Source organism: Mesoplodon mirus (assembly GCF_964341445.2).
Source record: "Mesoplodon mirus genome assembly, contig: HAP1_SCAFFOLD_247, whole genome shotgun sequence".
Taxonomy (NCBI): domain Eukaryota; kingdom Metazoa; phylum Chordata; class Mammalia; order Artiodactyla; family Ziphiidae; genus Mesoplodon; species Mesoplodon mirus.
In genome coordinates, this window is record NW_028295663.1 from 584673 (window position 1) to 596118 (window position 11446).

Below are 11446 nucleotides of genomic sequence, written 5' to 3' on the forward strand. Positions count from 1 at the left end.
AGGGGATGGGAACCAGGCAGAGTGACCTCATGCTAGAGGGCCCACATCATCTGGGGGATGAGGCCCTCAGCAGGATCCACTTCACACCATTGGAAACACATCACCAAGGGATGAGGCCCTCAGCAGGATCCACTTCACACCATTGGAAACACATCACCAAGGGATCGGTCCCCAGCAGGATCCACCTCACACCAGAAGGTTAACATCACCATGGCAATTGGAACGAAGCAGGAGCTACCTCACAGCAGAAGGCCCACATCATAAAATGGTGAGGAACACAGCAGGGACCACCTCACAGGAGAGGGCCCACTTCAGCAAAGGGATGAGGCAACCAGCAGGATCCACCTCACACCAGAGGGCCAACATCACCAAGGAGATGGGAATCAGGCAGGAATGACCTCAGCAGAGGGCCCACATCATAAAAATGTGAGGAACCCAGCAGTTTTGACCTTACACCAGAGGGCACACATCACCAAGGCGATGAGGAACCCTTCAGGATCCACCTCACACCACAGGGCCCACCTCACCAAGGGGATGAGGTTCCCAGCAGGATACACCTCACACCAGAGGGCCCACATGACAAAGCGGATGGGAATCAGGCAGGAGTGACCTCACACCAGAGGGCTGACATCAAATAAATGTGAGAAACCAAGCAAGAATGACCTCACAGCAGAGAGCCCACATCACCGGGGGATGGGAACCAGGCAGGAGTGATCTCACACCACAGGGCCCACATCATCAAGGTGATGAGGAACACTTCAGGATCCACCTCCCACCAGAAGGTCCATATTTCCAAGGGGAATGGAACCAGGCAGGAGTGACCTCACACCAGAGGGCCCATATCATAAAAAGTTTAGAAACCAAGCACGAGTGACATCAAAACAGAGGGCCCACATCATCAAGGGGAAGAGGCACCCAGTAGGATCCACCTCACACCACAGGGCCCGCATCATAAAGGGGATGGGAACAGGGCAGGAGTGACCTGACACCAGAGGCCACACATCACCAAAAGGATGGAAACCAGGCAGGAACCACCTCACAGCAGAGGGCCCACATCATGAAGGGGATGAGGCACCCAGCAGGATCCACCTCACACAAGAAGGCCCACATCACCAAGGGGATGGAAACCAGGCAGGAATGAACTCACACGTGAGGGCCCACATCATAAAAAGAGAGGAATGCAGCATTTGTGACCACTCATCAGAAGGCCAATGTCAACCAGTGGATGGTAACCCACCAGGATCCACCTCACACCAGAGGGCCCTCATCACAAAGGGGATGGGAAGCAGGCAGGATCTACCTCACAGTAGAAGGGCCACATCTTAAAAGGTGAGTTACCGAGCAGGAACCATCTCACACCAGATGGCCCACATCATCAAGGGTATGGTAACCAGGCAAGAGTGACCTAACACAAGAGGGCTCACATCACCAAGGGGATGAGATACCAAGCAATATCCACCTAACACCAGAGGGCCCACATCACTAAGGATTTCAGGCACCCAGCAGGATCCACCTCACACCAGAGGGCCCACATCTGCAAGGGGATGGGAACCAGGCAGGAATGACCTCACACTAGAGGGCCAACATCAGCAAGCAGATGGGAACCAGGCAGGAACCACCTACAGCAGAGGGACAAAATCACCAAGGGGATGAGGCACCTAGGAGGATACACTTCACACAAGAAGGCCCACAGCACCAAGGGGATAGAAACAAGGCAGGAGTGTACTCACACCAGATAAACCACATCACCAAGGGGATGAGGCACCAAGCAATATCCACTTCACACCAGAGGACCCACATCACAAAGGGGATGGGAATTAGGCAGAAACCACCTCACACCAGAGGGCCCACGTCAAACAAAGGTGAGAAACCATGGAAGAGTGACCTCACAGCAGAGGGCCCTCATCACCAAGGGAATGGGAACAAGGCAGAGTGACCCCACCCCTGAGGGCCCACATCACCAAGGGAATGTGCATCAGGAAGGACTGATTTCACACCAGAGGGACCACACCACCAAGGGGATATGAAACAGGCAGAACTGGCCTCATGCTAGAGGGCCCACATCATGTGGGGGATGAGCCATTCAGCAGGATCCACCTCATACCAGAGGGACCACATCACCAAGGGGAACAGTACCCAGCAGGATCCACCTCACACCAGAAGGGCAGCATCACCATGGCAATTGGAACCAAGCAAGAGCTACCTCACAACAGAAGGACCACATCATAAAAACGCGAGGAACACAGCAGTGACCACCTCACAGCAGAGGGCCAATATCACCAAGTGGATGGGAACCAGGCAGGAGTGACCTCACAGGAGAGGGCCCACATCATAAAAATGTGAGGAACCCAGCAGTTCTGACCTTACACCAGAGGGCACACATCACCAAGGGGATGGAAACCAGGCAGGAACCACCTCACACCAGAAGGCACACATCGCAAAGGGGATGGAAATCAGGCAGGAGTGACCTCAAACCAAAGGGTCCACATCATAAAAAGGTGAGAAACCAAGCAAGAGTGATCTCAAAGCAGAGTCCCCACATCACTAAGGGGATAGGAAAATGGCAGGAGTGATCTCACACTGGAGGGCCCACATCACAAAAAGGTGAGGAATCTATCAGTTGTGACCTCACACTAGATGGCCCACATCAACAAGGGGATGGGAACCAGGCAGGAACCACCTCACACCAGAGGGCAAACATCATCAAGGGGATGAGGCACCCAGCAGAATCCAACTCACACCAGAGGGCCCACATCACCAAGGGGATGAGGCACCCCACAGAATCCACCTCACACCAGAGGGCCCTCATCAAAAAGGGGATGGGGACCAGGCAGGAGTGATCTCACACCAGAGAGCACACATCATAATAAGGTGAGGAAACCATCATTTGTGACCACACACTAGAGGGCACACATCACCAAGGTGTTGTGAAGCAGGCAGGAAGCACCACACACCAGAGGGCCAACATCACCAAGTGGATGTGGAACCCAGCAGGATCCATCTCACACAAGAGAGCCCACATCACCAAGGGGATGGGAGTCAGGCAGGAGTGACCTCATACCAGAGGCCCCACATCAAAAAAGGTGAGAAAAAAAGCAAGAGTGACCACAGAACAGAGGGCCCTCATCACCAAGTGGATGGGAACCAGGCAGGAGTGACCTCACACCAGAGGGCACATATCATAAAAAGGTGAGAAACCAAGCAGGAGTGACCTCACACAAGAGGGCTCACGTCACAAAGGGGATGGGAATCAGGCAGGAGTGACCTCACACAAGACGGCCCACATCAAAAAAAAGGTGAGAGATCCCGGGGGAAGATGGCTGAAGAGTAAGAGGCAGAGATCACCTTCCTCCCCACAGATACATCAGAAATTCATCGACACGTGGAACAACTCCTACAGAACACCTACTGAATGCTGACAGAAGACCTCAGACCCTCCAAAAGTCAAGAAACTCCCCAGACACCTGGGTAGGGCAAAAGAAAAAAGAATAAACAGAGAAAAAAGGATAGGGACAGGACCTGCACCAGTGGGAGGGAGCCGTGAAGGAGGAAAGGTTTCCAAACACTAGGAAGCCCCTTCGCGGCCGGAGACTGCAGGTGGCGGAGGGGGAAAGCTTCGGAGTAGTGGAGGAGAGTGCAGCAACAGGGGTGCGGAGGGCAAAGCGGAGAGATTCCCGCACAGAGGATCGGTGCCGACAGGCACTCACCAGCCCGAGAGGCTTGTCTGCTCGGCCGCCGGGGTGGGCGGGGCTGGGAGCTGAGGCTCGGGCTTTGGTCAGAGCACAGGGAGAGGACTGGGGCTGGCGGCGGGAAGAGAGCCTGAAGGGGTTAGTGCACCGTGGCTAGCCCGGAGGGAGTCTGGGAAAAAGTCTGGAGCTGCCGAAGAGGCAAGAGACTTTTTCTTCCCTCTTTGTTTCCTGGTGCACGAGGAGAAGGGATTAAGAGCGCTGCTTAAAGGAGCTCCAGAGACAGGCGCGAGCCACGGCTAAAGGTGCGGACCCCGGAGATGGACATGGGACGCTGGGGCTGCTGCTGCCACCGACTAGAGGCCTGTGTGCGAGCGCAGGTCACTGTCCACGCCCCCCTTCCAGGGAGCCTGTGAAGCCTGCCACTGCCGGGGTCCCGGGATCCAGGGACAGCTTCCCCGGGAAAGTGCACAGAGCGCCTCAGGCTGGTGCAACGTCACGCCGGCCTCTGCCACTGCAGGCTCACCCCGCACTCCGTACCCCTCCCTCCCCTTGGCCTGAGTGAGCCAGAGCCCCCGAATCAGCGGCTCCTTTAAACCCGTCCTGTCTGAGAGAAGAACAGACGCCCTCCGGCGACCTACACGGAGAGGCGGGGCCAAATCCAAAGCTGAGACCCGGGAGCTATGAGAACAAAGAAGAGACAGGGAAATCTCTCTGTGCAGCCTCAGAAGCAGCGGACTAAAGCTCCACAATCAACTTGATATACCCTGTATCTGTGGAATACATGAATAGACAAAGAATCATCCCAAATTGAGGAGGTGGACTTTGAGAGCAAGACTTATGATTTTTTTCCCTTTGTTCTCTTTTTGTGAATGTGTATGTGTATGCTTCTGTGTGAGATTTTCTCTGTATAGCTTTGCTTCCACCATTTGCACCAGGGTTTTATCCATCTGTTTTTTTGTTTTGTTTTGTTTTGTTAATTTTTTTCTTCCTTTTATTCTGAGCCGGGTAGATGAAAGGCTCCTGGTGCTGCAGCCAGGAGTCAGTGCTGTGCCTCTGAAGTGGGAGAGCCAACTTCAGGACACGGGTCCACAAGAGACCTCCCAGCTCCACATAATATCAAGCGATGAAAATCTCCCAGAGATCTCCATTTCAACACCAGCACCCAGCTTCACTCAATGACCAGCAAGCTACAGTACTGGTCACCCTATGCCAAGCAAATAGCAAGACAGGAACACAACGCCACCCATTAGCAGAGAGGCTGCCTAAAAACATAATAAGGCCACAGGCACCCCAAAACACACCACCAGACGTGGACCTGTCCACCAGAAAGACAAGATCGAGCCTCATCCACCAGAACACAGGCACTAGTCCCCTCAACCAGGAAGCCTACACAACCCACTGAAACAACCTTAGCCACTGGGGACAGACACCAAAAACAACGGGAACTACGAATCTGCAGCCTGCAAAAAGGAGACCCCAAACACAGTAACATAAGCAAAATGAGAAGACAGAAAAACACACAGCAGGTGAAGGAGCAAGATAAAAACCACGAGACCTACCAAATGAAGAGGAAATAGGCAGTCTACCTGAAAAAGAATTCAGAATAATGATAGTAAAGATGATCCAAAATCTTGGAAATAGAATAGACAAAATGCAAAAAAAAGTTAACAAGGACATCGAAGAACTAAAGATGAATCAAGCATCGATTAAATACACAATAAATGAAATGAAAAATACTCTAGATGGGATCAATAGCAGAATAACTGAGGCAGAAGAATGGATAAGTGAGGTGGAAGATAAAATAGTGGAAATAACTGCTGCAGAGCAGAATAAAGAAAAAAGAATGAAAAGAACTGAGGACAGTCTCAGAGACCTCTGGGACAACATTAAACGCACCAACATTCGAATTATAGGGGTTCAAGAAGAAGAAGAGAAAAAGAAAGGGACTGAGAAAATATTTGAAGACATTATAGTTGAAAACTTCCCTAATATGGGAATATTGAATAGTTAATCAAGTCCAGGAGGCACAGAGAGTCCCATACAGAATAAATCCAAGGAGAAATATGCCAAGACACATATTAATCAAACTGTCAAAAATTAAACTCAAAGAAATCATATTAAAAGCAGCAAGGGAAAACCAACAAATAACACACAAGGGAATCCCCATCACGTTAAAAGCTGATCTCTCAGCAGAAACTCTACAAGCCAGAAGGGAGTGGCAGGACATATTTAAAGTGATGAAGGAGAAAAACCTGCAACCAAGATTACTCTACCCAGCAAGGATCTCATTCAGATTTGATGGAGAAATTAAAACGTTTACAGACAAGCAAAAGCTGAGAGAGTTCAGCACCACCAAACCAGCTTTACAACAAATGCTAAAGGAACTTCTCTAGGCAAGAAACACAACAGAAGGAAAATACCTACAATAATGAACCCAAAACAATTAAGGGAATGGGAATAGGAACATACATATCAATAATTACCTTAAATGTAAATGGACTAAATGCTCCCACCAAAAGACACAGATTGGCTGAATGGATACAAAAACAAGACCCATATATATATTGTCTACAAGAGACCTACTTCAGACATAGAGACACATACAGATTGAAAGTAAGGGGATGGAAAAAGATATTCCATGCAAATGGAAATCAAAAGAAAGCTGAAGTAGCAATCCTTATATCAGACAAAATAGACTTTAAAATAAAGACTATTAGAAGAGACAAAGAAGGACACTACATAATGATCAAGGGATCGATCCAAGAAGAAGATATAACAATTGTAAATATTTATGCACCCAACATAGGAACACCTCAATACATAAGGGAAATACTAACAGCCATAAAAGGGAAAATCGACAGTAACACACTCATAGTAGGGGACTTCAACAACCCACTTTCAGCAATGGACAGATCATCCAAAATGAAAATAAATAAGGAAACACAAGCTTTAAATGATACATTAAACAAGATGGACTTAATTGATATTTATAGGACATTCCATTCAAAAACAACAGAATACACATTTTTCTCAAGTGCTCATGGAACATTCTCCAGGATAGATCATATCGGGAGTCACAAATCAAGCCTTGGTAAATTTAAGAAAATGGAAATTGTATCAAGTATCTTTTCCGACCACAATGCTATGAGACTAGACATCAATTACAGGAAAAGATCTATAAAAAATACAAACACATGGAGGCTAAGCAATACACTACATAATAACGAAGTGGTCACTGAAGAAATCAAAGAGGAAATAAAAGAATACCTAGAAACAAATGACAATGGAGACACGATGACCCAAAACCTATGGGACACAGCAAAAGCAGTTCAAAGGGGGAAGTTTATAACAATACAATCCCACCTTAAGAAACAGGAAACATCTCGAGTAAACAACCTGACCCTGCACCTAAAGCAATTAGAGAAAGAAGAACAAAAAAACCCCAAAGTTAGCAGAAGGAAAGAAATCATAAAGATCAGATCAGAAATAAATGAAAAAGAAATGAAGGAAACGATAGCAAAGATCAATAAAACTAAAAGCTGGTTCTTTCAGAAGATAAACAAAATTGATAAATCCTTAGCCAGACTCATCAAGAAAAAAAGGGAGAAGACTCAAATCAATAGAATTAGAAATGAAAAAGGAGAAGTAACAACTGACACTGCAGAAAAACAAAAGATCATGAGAGGTTACTACAAGCAACTCTATGCCAATAAAATGGACAACCTGGAAGAAATGGACAAATTCTTAGAAATGCACAACCTGCCAAGACTGAATCAGGAAGAAATAGAAAATATGAATAGACCAATCTGAAATTGAAACTGTGATTAAAAATCTTCCAACAAACGAAAGCCCAGGACCATGGCTTCACAGGCGAATTCTATCAAACATTTAGAGAAGAGCTAACACCTATCCTTCTCTAACTCTTCCAAAACACAGCAGAGGGAGGAACACTCCCAAACTCATTCTATGAGACCACCATCACCCTGATACCAAAACCAGACAAAGATATCACAAAGAAAGAAAACTACAGGCCAATATCACTGATGAACAAAGATGCAAAATTCCTCAACAAAATACTAGCAAACAGAATCCAACAGTACATTAAAAGGATCATACACCATGATCAAGTGGGGTTTATTCCAGGAATGCAAGGATTCTTCAATATACGTAAATCAATGAATGTGATACACCATATTAACAAATTGAAGGAGAAAAACCATATGATCATCTCAATCGATGCGGAGAAAGCTTTCAACAAAATTCAACACTCATTTATGATAAAAACCCTGCAGAAAGTAGGCATAGACAGAACTTTCCTCAACATAATAAAGGCCATATATGACAAACCCACAGCCAACATCGTCCTCAATGGTAAACAACTGAAGCCATTTCCACTAAGATCAGGAACAAGACAAGGCTGCCCACTCTCACCACTCTTATTCAACATAGTTTTGGAAGTTTTAGCCACAGCAATCAGAGAAGAAAAGGAAATAAAAGGAATCCAAATTGGAAAAGAAGAATTAAAGCTGTCACTGTTTGCAGATGACATGATACTATACATAGAGAATCCTAAAGATGCTACCAGAAAACTACTAGAGCTAATCAATGAATTTGGTAAAGTAGCAGGATACAAAATTAATGCACAGAAATCTCTGGCATTCCTGTACACTAATGATGAAAAATCTGAAAGTGAAATCAAGAAAACACTCCCATTTACCATTGCAACAAAAAGAATAAAATATCTAGGAATAAACCTACCTAAGGAGACAAAAGACCTGTATGCAGAAAATTATAAGACACTGATGAAAGAAATTAAAGATGATACAAATAGATGGAGAGATGTACCATGTTCTTGGATTGGAAGAATCAACATTGTGAAAATGACTCTACTACCCAAAGCAATCTACAGATTCAATGCAATCCCTATCAAACTACCACTGGCATTTTTCACAGAACTAGAACAAAAAATTTCAAAATTTGTTTGGAAAATCAAAAGACCCCGAATAGCCAAAGCAATCTTGAGAATGAAAAACGGAGCTGCAGGAATCAGGCTCCCTGACTTCAGACTATACTACAAAGCTACAGTAATCAAGACAGTGTGGTACTGGCACAAAAACAGAAAGATAGATCAATGGAACAGGATAGAAAGCCCAGAGATAAACCCACGCACATATGGTCAACTTATCTTTGATAAAGGAGGCAGGAATGTACAGTGGAGAAAGGACAGCCTCTTCAATAAGTGGTGCTGGGAAAACTGGACAGGGACATGTTAAAGTATGAGATTAGATCATTCCCTAACACCATACACAAAAATAAGCACAAAATGGATTAAAGACCTAAATGTAAGGCCAGAAACTATCAAACTCTTAGAGGAAAACATACGCAGAACACTCTATGACATAAATCACAGCAAGATCCTTTTGGACCCACCTCCTAGAGAAATGGAAATAAAAACAAAGATAAACAAATGGGACCTAATGAAACTTCAAAGCTTTTGCACAGCAAATGGAAACCATAAACAACACCAAAAGACAACCCTCAGAATGGGAGAAAATATTTGCAAATGAAGCAACTGACAGAGGATTAATCTCCAAAATTTATAAGCAGCTCATGCAGCTCAGTAACAAAAAAACAAACAACCCAATCCAAAAATGGGAAGGAGACTTAAATAGGCATTTCTCCAAAGAAGATATACAGACTGCCAACAAACACATGAAAGAATGCTCAACCTCATTAATCATTAGAGAAATGCAAATCAAAACTACAATGAGATATCATCTCACACCAGTCAGAATGGCCATCATGAAGAAATCTAGAAACAATAAATGCTGGAGAGGGTGTGGAGAAAAGGGAACACTCTTGCGTTGCTGGTGGGAATGTGAATTGGTACAAGCCACTATGGAGAACAGTATGGAGGTTCCTTAAAAAACTACAAATAGTACTACCGTATGACCCAGCAATCCCACTACTAGGCATATACCCTGAGAAAACCATAATTCAAAAAGGGACATGTACCAAAATGCTCATTGCATCTCTATTCACAATAGCCCAGAGATGGAAACAACCTAAGTGTTGATCATCAGATGAATGGATAAAGAAGATGTGTCACTTATATACAATGGAATATTACTCAGCCATAAAAAGAAACAAAACTGAGCTATTTGTAATGAGGTGGATAGACCTAGAGGCTGTCATACAGAGTGAAGTAAGTCAGAAAGAGAAAGACAAATACCGTATGCTAACACATATATATGGAATTTAAGAAAAAAAAATGTCATGAAGAACTTAGGGGTAAGACAGGAATAAAGACACAGACCTACTTGAGAATGGACTTGAGGATATGGGGAGGGGGAAGGGTAAGCTGTGACAAAGGGAGAGAGAGGCATGGACATATATACAGTACCAAACGTAAGGTAGATAGATAGTGGGAAGCAGCCTCATAGCACAGGGAGATCAGCTCAGTGCTTTGTGACCACCTGGAGGGGTGGGATAGGGAGGGTGGGAGGGAGGGAGATGCAAGAGGGAAGGGATGTGGGACAGATGTATATGTATGACTGATTCACTTTGTTATAAAGCAGAAACTAATAATATATATATAAAAAAAAAACATACAGAGCCAAGCCCCACTTCAGAGAAGAGATATTAGCAACTGAGATCTTCCCAAAACTTCCAGTTTTGACAAGTGACAACACACTGTATGGGTTTAAAAAATTAATAAATAAGTAGTTTATACTAGAAATGCCTTTCTCAGCACCAGTGACTCAACCCAAACACCCTTTAGATTATTCATACCACTTTTCCCACCCCAGCACACTGCTCTGTCCTCTTTGTTTCTCCAGCAGGCCATGATCATGATCATTTCTTCCCTTGCCTGTGTTGTTCCTTCCACCTGAAAACGCCCCCTCCCGCAGGTGTTTACCTGGCTGGCTCCTCTCACCACTGAGGTCTCAGCTTGACCGTCACTTCAACCTAAACACTTCTCTGATCATCCTCCTACCTTAAGCAGTTCTGTTCCCAGTACTTATCATCTTTCTTTCTTTCTTTCTTCTCCCCCATAACTTCCATGAAAATAAAGACATCATCTGTTTTGTTAACTGATGTCTCTGTATATGTAAAACAATGCCTGCTTCATAATAAGTACTTAATAAATACTTGTTAAATGTTGAAAAAAATAAAAGGTGAGAAACCAAGCAAGAGTGACCTCACAGCAGAGGGCCCACATCACCAAGGGGATGGGAACCAGGCAGGAGTGACCTCACACCAGAGGGCCCACATCATAAAAAGATGAGAAACCAAGCAGGAGTGACCTCTCACCAGAGAGCCCACATCACCAAGGGGAAGAGGCAACTAGTAGGATCCACCTCACACCAGAGGGCCCACATCATAAATGGGATGAGAGCAAGGCAGGAGTGAACTCACAACAGAGCGCCCACATCATAAAAATGTGAGAAACCAGCCAACAGTGACCTCACAGCAGAGGGCGGTCATCATAAAAATATGAGGAACCCATGAGTTGCGACCTCACACTAGAGGGCCCACATCACCAAGGGCGGAACCAGGCAAGAATCACCTCACAGCAGAGGGCCAACATCACCAAGGTGATGAGGAACCCAGCAGGATCCAACTCACACCAGAGGGCCCACATCACGAAGGGGATGAGACACCCAGCAAGATCCACCTCACACCAGAGGGCCCACATCACCAAGTAGAAGGGAACCAGGAAAGAGTGACCTCACACAAGTGGGCCCATATCACCA